Raw genomic sequence first — 12481 nt, 5'->3', positions numbered from 1 at the left:
TGTACTGATTTCTCAGGGGGTCTTAAGGGTATCTGGGAGAGAGATTTAGGTGAGGTTATAGATCATGATAATTGGCTCTCCGTTTGTAAAACTGTGTGTCCTAAGTGCACTTCTGTTAGTGTGCATGAACTTAGTTTTAAGTCTATCAACAGAATCTATCTTACACCAATACGTTTGCATAAGATTGACCCAGATAGATCTGATTTATGTTTCAAATGCCAAATTCACAAGGGCACCTGTATTCATTCTGTTTGGGAGTGTGATAAAGTCCAGATCTTTTGGGGGAAAGTACATACAGCTATTCAAGAGATTCTTAATAAACAGTTTACCTTGTGCACTAATTTATATCTGTTAAATGCCCAATTGGAAGATGTATTTGATTATTTTATGAGACAGATATTTATATTGCTGGTTTTTATTGCCAAAAAAATGCATTCTGCTTCTTTGGTCTACTCCTGAGGTGCCCTCGTTGAATTTATGGCTCTCCCAGATAGCAGCAATACTCCCCCTTGAGAAACTCACATATGACTTGCATCAGAAAACTGCTAAGTTTTGGCATATATGGTCTCCGGTTTGGGATTATCTTAAGATCCAAGCTTAATCTTGGCTTCATCATTTTAACTGTGCAAACTTTCTTTTCTATTTTATATATCTATATATCTTTGTGCTGAATAGCCCTTTACTCCTTACTTTATACCATGTACCTGAATGAGTATATCTGTATTCATGTGCACAACTGTTACCTGGCAAGTGCAACAATAATAATAAAAAAATTTAAAAAAAAAACTTTGTCTTTACTGGAATTCTGTGAAGCTGCTTTGTGACAACATCAGTTGTAAAAAGCGCTACAAATAAATTTGACTTGATTTTATTTGATTTAGTGACTGAAAAAGGCCCCAGGTTTGTTTATTTATTTATTTTTTGTATTTTGGGGAAAGGGTTTGCAGAAGGCCAGTATCTGTAGATGCATGATCTCATGTAAGAACGTAAACTGAGGTAAGTGGTGCTCTAAGTTCATTTTGAGCCCTAAAAACTAATAGTAAAACTTTTAAATCTATCCTGAAAGATACTTGCCATTCTTTCAACACAGAGCTCCATTTTTATTTTTATTAGTATCCATGCTGATTCTTTTTGTATGAGCTGTAAAGAATGTACAGTTTTAGGAAGTTCAGTAAGAAGATCATTACAGCGATCAACTCTACTGCGTCGCTGAGAGAGAAAAGGCTGAACTTTACTGATTTTCTCTGATGATAAAAAGGTACTTTACTGACTGTGTTTGCATGCAGATTAAACATCCAGGTTTCATACCTTAGGTTTGGTATATGCAGCTAAAGAACATCTCACAAAGCAGTTTCCTCTGAATTTGAGAACCAAGGATCAGTGTTTCAGTTTTTTCTTGATTTAGTTGTAGGATATTTTGTGACATCCACTGAGAAATAAACACAGCAGATAAGTCTGTCTATAGAGTCTTGATAGTAATAGAAATGTACGACTGCATAGCATCACTATAGCTATGAAACTGGATAACATCTCCTAGAGGTAGCATGTACAAAGAGAAAAGTAATGGCCTTAAAACTGAACCTTATGGGACCCCACAAGATTTTTGGATGAATGATTCCTAGTGTAACCACACACGGTCTATTTGTGAAACATGATTTAAACCATTTTATGACTGTTTAAATACCAACCCAGTATACGAGAGGAGCACTGACCCAGTGACAGTTTAGTACCTTTATTTCTGAGAGTGTATGGAAGGATCCATGCTGTTCTCTTTTTGGTAAGAGCTTCACCAGAGCAGTTTTAAAAACATCTGGAAGACCACCTGGTCACAGAGAATAATTTACAATAGTTAAAAATTAATTCTGCACACAATTAAAACCATCTTAAGGTATAAAGTAGGAACAGTTGATTTAAGGTGCTGTATCATGTTTTATTTGTACTTTTTTTGAGAAAAAAAAGTAGATTTTTTCAGATATGAAGTAAGTATGGAGCTTGATTTTTCTCTCTCTAAGTACAGAAAACTTTAAAGCGTTGTTTACTTGACTGTGAAAGTTTTGGTGATCTAACAGGTCTGAAGCTTGAGCCAATTGATGAGTGTCACCAATCGCCAGTAGTTTCTATCTATCACAACTGTCAATCAAGCTGGATGATTGGACTCGGGCCAACCTGACCCTTGTGGTCTAAGGCCTCTCCAGGGTTCCTGGTCCCTGAGGCCTGGTCAGTAATCTGTCCCTAGGCTTAACAAGATTAAGTGACCCTTATTAGTCCCACAACGGGGAAATTTCACCTCCGCGTTTAACCCATCCGTGCAGCGAAAACCCACATACACACTAGTGACCACACACGCTGTAGGGGGCAGTGAACTCACTTGCCCAGAGTGGTGGCCAGCCCTATCTGCAGCGCCCGGGGAGCAGTTGGGGGTTAGGTGTCTTGCTCTAGGTGTCAGCGCTGTGGATCAAACCATCAACTTTCCAGTCACAGGGCCAGTTCCCTGACCTCCAGCCCACGACTGCCCCAAGTGTTTCAGGGTTTAATTATGTTGCTAGACCATGATAGCTAGACAAGTCTCACTAACAGTACATCATGACTCAAATTATTAAAATAAACACTAATAATAATAATAATAATAATATTCAAAATTCCTTGTTATGATTTTAAATGACATGCATATAGAAAAATGCTAATGAAATAAGACCCATTCAACAAAACAGAAAACACTGAGCTGAGTTTGCTGTGAGATAAAAGACACTATTACAAGAGCAAAGACCTGCTGGACACCAGAAGGCCGAAGGAAAAAACAATTATTACCAATAAGGCCACTGGGCAAGATGGTTGAGCGGCAGTGGAGAAAGTGCTGTCCAGTGCATGAGCTGCTCTGATGGGCTTGAGTCAGCATGATGGAATCAGAGGCATTCAGAGATCATTCAAAAGCACATCACGACTTCAACGTGTTAACATTACATCCTTCACGCAGACGCTCTGTGCAGTTTTAATAAACTTCATTTATAAAGCACATCATCTGAATAACTGCATTGATAAAAGAGTGTTATAAAACGTATAAGATGTTTTTATTACTATTATCCTTTGAGTTTGATGAGAGGTTGTGTATACTAAGTGTCTTTTTTTAGGGGAAAATATCTGTTTTTATTTTTACGTCCATATATTTTTGCTATGTATATCCTTTTATGACAGTGAAATGAAAAGTCATACAAAAGTCAGAAGTGCAGGCTTGACAGACTGTAAATCACGTGCAAAAGTAACTGATTTAAGAGAATTAATTATGTGATCATGTAAATAAGATTTAAACAGTGTAGTGATGGATGTAAGTGTATGTACTGAGGTTGTAACTGCTATGTAACTAATCATGTCAGTTACAATCACATTCATAGTCTTATAGATTTATTGCAATTTATGCTATTTAAATGTAATTTAATGCAAAAAAAATGCAATCTATAACAAATTCTAGTGGCGGTAAATGGGATTAATGGTGAAAATACTGTGATATTAAATATGTAATTACACTAATACCTTCAGATTATATGTTATGAATACTGAATCATCTCCAGTGGTTTCTTTAAGTTTGCAGTGGCAATGGCTGGCAGATGGATTGTGAATCTTCACTGCCCATGAGTGAGATTTTATCTGCAGAAATGTGACATTTACAGTCAGATCAGCCCACACACACACACACACACACACACACAACCTCAGCATCTCACCGCCCTTTGCTTAACTCTCCTTTTTAAACCATATCAATTATCCCAGAGACCCAATGCAACACAAAGAATTCAAGAGCTTTGAGAATGAAAAGGAAAGTGCAAAGAGGAAGGACAGAGGTTGGCTGAGAAGGAGAGAGAAAGAACAATGAAAAAAGAGGAAAAAAAGTGCTTTTCTAAAGGCAAAACACGACCCTGAGAAGCAAAAATCCGCTGTTGTATGAAAAGCAGCTTGGAAATGACTGTAGATGTCAAATTAGTCCACCTGGGCCAATTAGCACAGATAAGACACCGGCACTGTGTAATGCAATGTCAACAGTAATCAAATCAGATACAGCGGAGGAGAAGAAGAAGAAGGAAGGGGTGGTGGGGGGTTAAAGCTCAAAAGAGGAGAGCACATTCTGATTAGAGGGGAAAGAGGGATCAAAGAGATTTTATTAGATGAACGCTAGAAGATTAAACAAATCTTTAGATGAAAAAAAAAGGAGACTTCATTTCCTGTACTTAAGTTTGAATTAAACTTTAATGGACAAACATCGCTTGATCTCTTTAACAAATGATGAGCCTTTGATTCCGATGTGTAAGTGCTTTAAGCAGTCAGTTAGACGTTGCATAAAGAGAGAGCAAAAAGCACAGCACTGTATGGCACACGCAAAAGATCATGATACCCACAAAGATACTGAGAACGATGTTTAAATTACGCTTCATTTTTATATTTTAATGAAGTGAATCATTTATGAACATGCATATGAACATATGGTACATGTGAGAGACAAATTAAAGGGAAAACCAACATGAAGTGCCTTAGGCTGTGTTTACACAGCAGGTAAAAGTGGCCCAAATCCGATCTTTTCTTTTGCTCCTGTGATGCTGACTGGAGTTCACTGGACATCATGATGACGAGCCACATATTCTACTGCTCGGTTTTCAAAAATTTGGTTCTGAAAAGGTACAAATATCAACGTTTCACCTGGAAAAACTGATTTAAGGTTTACATTCAGACCTTAAAACCACTGTTACACATTGTTTGTATCTTGATGAAGGAAAAATATACCTGCACAGGGTCTGGGATACATTAGACCACTTGTGTCAGGTTCCAGTCCTCACAGGCCAAAACACTGCAGACTTCAGCATACTAGCTCATTAAAACACACCTGATTTCATAAACTTAATCCAGATTGTTAGATGAGGGTAAACACTAATAACCATAGGACTTTGGCCAGGAAGGTCCCCAGTTTGACACAGCTGCATTAGACAGTAAGTGAACAGTTGGTTCTTGTAGTCCACAAGTATCTACTAACAGAGCAGGATAAACCATGAACCGGTGACAGGATACTGGGCATCCGAGGGTCATTTATGGACAAGGACAACAAGGGCTATTTTGTTTGGTCTCAGCCAACAGAAGGGCTACTGTGACACAGAAGTCACCAACATATTAATGATTGTAATGGAAGGAATATGGCCCAACACACAGTGCATCTCATTGAGTGCATCGAGCTGTGCAGCCTCAAACTGGTCAGTCTGCAATGGGAACATGAGCATCAAAACAGGACCTTGGAGCAATGGAGAATGGTCAACTGTTCTGTTTTCTTTTACATCACGTGAAAGGCCAGTTGTGCGTGCACCATTTGTCTGGGAAAGTGATGGCACCAGGATGCACTGTGGGGGAAAAAGACAAGCCCATGGAGCAAGTGTGAGTTCTGCTGAGAAACCCTCCATCCGGATGTTCATGTGGACATCAATTGACGTGTGTCACCAACTTATCTTTGTGGACCAGGTACACTCCTTCATGTCAGTGGTATTCCCTGATGCTAGTAGCCCCTTTTAGCAGAACAAGAGGAAGAGTTCACAGTGTTGCCCAGGCCTCCAAATTCCCAGATCTCACTCCGATCAAGCATGTGTGGAATGTGCTGGTAAAACAAGTCTGATCTGCAGCGGCTCCACCTCGCAACTTAAAAGACTCAAAGATCTGCTGCTCATGTCTTGATGCCAGATACATCAAGGCACCTTCACAGGTTTTGTAGAGTTCATGCTTTAGTGGGCTGGAGCTGTTTTGGCGGCACACTAACAATCAACAACATGGTGGTCATAATGTTTTGGCTTTTGCAATATGGGTCATTTTACAGAAACGTCCAACTTTCCTGTCTCTCCGTAGGAGTCACTGGTGTTACTGATCGTCATCGGTGTTCCACATAATAAAGGAAACACCAGAGACACTTTTTATGAAACATGCAGAACGGCTTTACAAACCGCACGCTGTCAACCAGGGAACATCCACTAAAATATGGAATTTAATCCATTTATATTCTATTTTTTCACAGAGACCTCAGAATAAAGTCGGTCACACCAGTGACATCAGCTAAAAGCTTCGTATGAGATCATGAGCTGAATGAGAAGATCTCTGAGAACTGAGAGACACAGTGGACTCACCATGAGCTTTTCTTCATAGATCCTCAGAAGACAGGTCAAAGGAGGTCGAGTGACGTCATCGGCGTGACTTTTATTTCAAAATAAGAGATTTTTTTTCTGCGGTAACACCAGAGACTCGACTCCTGGGGAACTTTCATTATACAGCATATTTTATAATATATATCTGCCATTTGTTTTTTTTAATCTAAATCATATATTTCAGTCATGTATAGATTATTGTAGGTAAAATTCCAGAAAAAATTCTTCACAATATGGTCTCAGCTTTCACACGTGACTGTGGCGCTTGGAATTCTATATAATTGATTTAATAATATCGCTAAATATTAATATCGCCAAATTGAGGCTCGGGAAGGTGTAATTGTTAAAATAACACACACACACACACACACACTTCTAAGCCACTTCACTTCAAGGTGGGTGCTAGAGTCTATCCCAGCGCTCATCAGGCGGGAGGCAGGATACACCCTGGACAGGTTGCCAGTCCATCGCAGCGATAAAATAACTAATTGTTTTATCTTAAAATATAAATGAATTGTAATTCTAACATGTTTTTCAAATGTAAAATGCTAGGGACACAAAATGGACATTTCTGGAGAATGACCCATATTTAATTTTTAGAAGTTATAACTTTCAGCTTTCAAGAAGCAATCTTATTCTAATTCAGGTATTCCTCTTATGGAATCTTATTGCAAGTAAGGAAAACCTGAACTACTCTGTAAAATTTAAAAACAACTGATATTCCTGTGAAGCACCCGATGATTCACGCACAGCTGAAATGTACACACAATGAAAAATAACATTAAAAATGTGAGTTAGCCTGCTAGACAGCTACCATTACAGATGGAAAAAAGTCAAAGCAAATCTTGGCAATAATCTGGTTAAGAATATTGCGACAGCGCCCCCTCCTGTTTAACGGGGTGTAACCACTGCAGTTTCCGTCTGCATTTTCCCAAAGCTTTTGTTAACATGCAAGCAGCGCTAATAATATTCCTTCAAAAAAAAAAAAAAAAAAAAAGAGCCACACATTCAGCTCCGTCTGCTCTTTATTTCATGAACGGTAACACACAAAGGTAAAGAGAGGGGATGATGGAGTTTCTGTCTGCAGCGTCTGGGATTTTCACCACATTCTGCGACTTTAGGAAAGTATTTAGGAAATCCCATCTAGTTAGGATGCTCCTGTAATACTCTTTGATCTAGAGTCAGGATAAGATGATGAGCTTAGGTAACGTTGTGCTGCAATAGCTACTGTCCAATGTTCAGTCTGTCATGGTGACTAAACTGATAGGACTTCAGAGTTAAAATGTTTCTGTAATACAGCCCCTGGAAAATAACTGGTAAAGAAATAAATAATGACTCTTGCGTCCAATCAACCACCTGTTGCCATGCGGTTATTTGAGGTTGCGACACCATTGGTTGTTAAATATTTAAAAACATTGGTCAGTGGTTCATTTTATAAAAGCATACTGCAGGGTAATCTGTACCCACGACAATGGTCCATTTTAGCCTAGAAGCCTCCACGTCGCTTTCTCTTCCCTATAGCTTTTTCAATTAGGATTTTTGGTTGGAAATGAGATATTACAAACAGCATTGTGCTCTAAACGAGCGCCTATTCTTTAGGAGTGAAAAGAGTGGGTGTAGGCAGAAGAGAAAAGAGTGAATAGAGGCTTAGCCTGTGGCTGTGTGATGCTGCGTTTATCTGGAAGACGGAGAGAGATGCAGGAGAATGAGTGCGTGTGATAAGTCATCACCCTCCTCCTTTTGTTGCATTTTGCCGCCGCTGGCCATTAACACTCGGCAAGGCAAATACGACCCAAAGCGCAAGTTCCAGCTGAACCGGGCAAGAGGGGAAGAGTGAGAGAGCGAAAGAAAGAGTGAGAGAGCGAAAGAAAGAGTGAGAGAAAGCCTCACGCATCCTTTTCTTGGCTGGCTTGAATGATCTGGCCCTCAGCAAGCTACGAATGTGCATGTATTACTGATCTGACCCCCTGACCTCTGCTACAATATTTCATCCTTTTTGATTCATTGACCTCCATAATCGCTAAACAGTCAAATTTCAAAACTCCATCCTTGTCCTGAAACGCTAAGCGGTTTCTGGTCAGAGCAAAAGAAACAGCAGAGCTCAGAAACATCATGCGCTTTAAGCAAGTCCAACAGCATACAGTGACTGCAGGCAGCCTCTCAATGTGGTACTTTCTACGAATTTTTGACTCCTGACTGACAGCCAGGACCTGCTAGTGGGTCCACACTTTAATTACACTGCTATACCCAGGGATAGGATGATCATTTTAACATGTATTCTGGTGCAGATGACCGAACACATGTCAAAACATGCCACTGTATGAATGTAAACAGAGTACTTTTTGTTCATTTTGGATTGCTTTGCTTTTTAAATTCACATGAAATAAAGATTAGTTCAAATAAATTTCAAGATGTCTTTAAATAAGGTGCACAGAAAAAAAGGCCCTGCTTTATGAGGAAAAAAAACAACAATATATTATATGTGATATATAATATAGAATAGTCATATATTCCATCTAGGACCAGTTATTTCTGTATGACATGCCTGTGTTCTTAAATTAGATTGACAACCACAAACTAGCCAACTTACCTACTTTATTGTAGGTTTAAACAAAACATGTGACTGCTGACCTCACTTTTAACAGCTTGGTCAACTCACCATAGCAGCTGACGGCACACCATGGCAGGTGAAGGCTAATTAACAGCACAAACCATAGATGTCTTCAGCGTTGGGCAGAATACTGTGAAAAAGTAGTGATGGAGCATCAAACACGCTGTCCTAAATGTATTCAGTTAAGTATTTAATTGCAATACAAAGTTACGTATTCAAAACACATTTAGAATAAATATTGATAATGCACATGGCAAAAAACTCATAGCTCACCTGCATGAGTGCAGAATTACTGTTCAGTTCACTCATCCAAAAAAGAGGTTAATAACACAGATTCTGATCACATTGATTTATCAGTCTACTCAGGCTTTAGCAGAGCTCAGTAACGCTGAGATTAATAACTGATCACAATGATTTATCAGTCTACTCAGGCTTTAGCAGTGCTCAGTAACACTGAGATTAATAACCGATCACATTGATTTATCAGTCTACTCAGGCTTTAGCAGAGCTCAGTAACGCTGAGATTAATAACCGATCACATTGATTTATCAGTCTACTCAGGCTTTAGCAGAGCTCAGTAACACTGAGATTAATAACCGATCACATTGATTTATCAGTCTACTCAGACTTTAGCAGAGCTCAGTAACGCTGAGATTAATACCTGATCACATTGATTTATCAGTCTACTCAGGCTTTAGCAGAGCTCAGTAACACTGAGATTAATAACTGATCACATTGATTTATCAGTCTACTCAGGCTTTAGCAGAGCTCAGTAACGCTGAGATTAATAACTGATCACATTGATTTATCAGTCTACTCAGGCTTTAGCAGAGCTCAGTAACACTGAGATTAATAACTGATCACATTGATTTATCAGTCTACTCAGGCTTTAGCAGAGCTCAGTAACACTGAGATTAATAACTGATCACATTGATTTATCAGTCTACTCAGGCTTTAGCAGAGCTCAGTAACACTGAGATTAATAACTGATCACATTGATTTATCAGTCTCCTCAGGCTTTAGCAGAGCTCAGTAACGCTGAGATTAATAACCGATCACATTGATTTATCAGTCTACTCAGGCTTTAGCAGAGCTCAGTAACGCTGAGATTAATAACCGATCACATTGATTTATCAGTCTACTCAGGCTTTAGCAGAGCTCAGTAACACTGAGATTAATAACTGATCACATTGATTTATCAGTCTACTCAGGCTTTAGCAGAGCTCAGTAACACTGAGATTAATAACCGATCACATTGATTTATCAGTCTACTCAGACTTTAGCAGAGCTCAGTAACGCCTGATTAATAACCGATCGCATTGATTTATCAGTCTACTCAGGCTTTAGCAGAGCTCAGTAACGCTGAGATTAATAACCGATCACATTGATTTATCAGTCTACTCAGACTTTAGCAGAGCTCAGTAACACTGAGATTAATAACTGATCGCATTGATTTATCAGTCTACTCAGGCTTTAGCAGAGCTCAGTAACACTGAGATTAATAACCGATTACATTGATTTATCAGTCTACTCAGGCTTTAGCAGAGCTCAGTAACGCTGAGATTAATAACCGATTACATTGATTTATCAGTCTACTCAGGCTTTAGCAGAGCTCAGTAACACTGAGAATAATAACGGATCACAATGATTTATCAGTCTACTCAGGCTTTAGCAGAGCTCAGTAACGCTGAGATTAATAACTGATCACATTGATTTATCAGTCTACTCAGGCTTCAGCAGAGCTCAGTAACACTGAGATTAATAACCGATCACATTGATTTATCAGTCTACTCAGACTTTAGCAGAGCTCAGTAACGCCTGATTAATAACCGATCACATTGATTTATCAGTCTACTCAGGCTTTAGCAGAGCTCAGTAACACTGAGATTAATAACCGATCACATTGATTTATCAGTCTACTCAGACTTTAGCAGAGCTCAGTAACACTGAGATTAATAACTGATCACATTGATTTATCAGTCTACTCAGGCTTTAGCAGAGCTCAGTAACACTGAGATTAATAACTGATCACATTGATTTATCAGTCTACTCAGACTTTAGCAGAGCTCAGTAACACTGAGATTAATAACTGATCACATTGATTTATCAGTCTACTCAGGCTTTAGGCAGAACTTCAGAAGAAGCTCTTTGAGTTTTTTACATGCTGTGCACTGATTGTAAAACAGTTAATAAACACGCATTGATTTTGTTTCCTTTATAAGTTTTATATATTTTTACACTTAGTAATTATTTTATTCTTCTAATTTTTTTTAATTCAACTTAATTATGAATACTGCCTTTTAACATATAACTCTGGCTGGATTTAGATATTTAACTTCTGTATTCTGAAATCTTGTACTCCACTGCATCCCAACCCTAGATGTCTTCGCAAAATGGTTGCAATTTTCTTCTATTTTTCAGGTCAGAAGTTTGTTTTCCTTACCACTGTTAACTTTCCTGCTTACCCAGCTCACCGTAGCTGTGCAAGCATGCTATGAACAAACACAGCTCAGATAAGCTCCTGCAATCAGGAGAAACAGCGGAGCAAAACATGTTCCGTGCCTCATCGATGGCCATGTGCAACCATGTAAATGTTGGAATGGTGATTAAGTCGGCTTTGCCAGTAAGGTGTGGAAAAAAGGACTTGGATGCAAAACTGTGAATTTCACTGCGCTGTTTGTGCCAAGAATGTCTTTAAGTGATAAAGATATCCTCATTTAAAAAAGTAAAGTGTGCCTTTGGGTCGAACACTTGGAATACTTTCCGACTTGGAAAAGCGAAAGCATTGTGCAGACTTCACGCAGCTCAGACGTCTGTAGGTCAGTTTGAGCTGATGTTGAAGATGCAGTGCCGCATGTGAGGAAGCAGAGGACAAACTAGTCCTTGAGGTGTTTGTTAAAAGTTAGATTTGCTGGGACCCAATAGTTCGGTCGGCTTGGATCTTGCTCTGCCATCCACATGAACAGCATGCACTGCTTGAGTGAGTTTATGTCACTTGCGAAAGTTTGCAAAAATCAAACTTCCAGAAAAATCCCGTTTGGTGTGAGTGTGATGATGTAATCACTGTATTTGTTTACCGTCTGCATTCTGTAACTAAAATCTTTTTTCTTCTAGTTTCCTGATTATGTAACACTATTACACGTATTCCTCTACTACCCAACCCTGGTCATTAACTCAGCTGGTTTGCATCTATCATGTATGTGTCTGTCTGTCTGTCTGTATCTATCTATCTCTTCTTCTTTCGGCTGCTCCCTTTAGGGGTCGCCACAATGGATCATCTGCCTCCATCTTGCCCTATCCATTGCCTCCTCTACACCAACCATCTCCATGTCCACCTTCACTACATGCATAAACCTTCTCTGAGGTCTACCTCTTCTCCTTCTACCTGGCAGCTCCATCTCCAACATTCTTTGACCAATATATCCACTATTCCTCCTCAACACATGTCCAAACCATCTCAACCTGGCCTCTCTGGCTTTATCTCCAAACTGCTCCACCTTCACTGTCCCTCTGATCTGCTCATTTCTAAACTTGTCCATCCTTGTCACTCCCAACAAAAATCTCAGCATCTTCATCTCCGCCACCTCCAGCTCAGCCTCCTGTCTTTTAGACAGAGCCACAGTCTCCAAACCATACATCATAGCAGGACGCACTACTGTCTTGTAAACCTTCCCTTTCACTCTTGCTGCTATCCTTCTGTCACACA

This window comes from Pygocentrus nattereri, chromosome 30 (genome assembly GCF_015220715.1).
Source record: "Pygocentrus nattereri isolate fPygNat1 chromosome 30, fPygNat1.pri, whole genome shotgun sequence".
Taxonomy (NCBI): domain Eukaryota; kingdom Metazoa; phylum Chordata; class Actinopteri; order Characiformes; family Serrasalmidae; genus Pygocentrus; species Pygocentrus nattereri.
Note: the sequence above shows the minus strand (reverse complement) of the source record.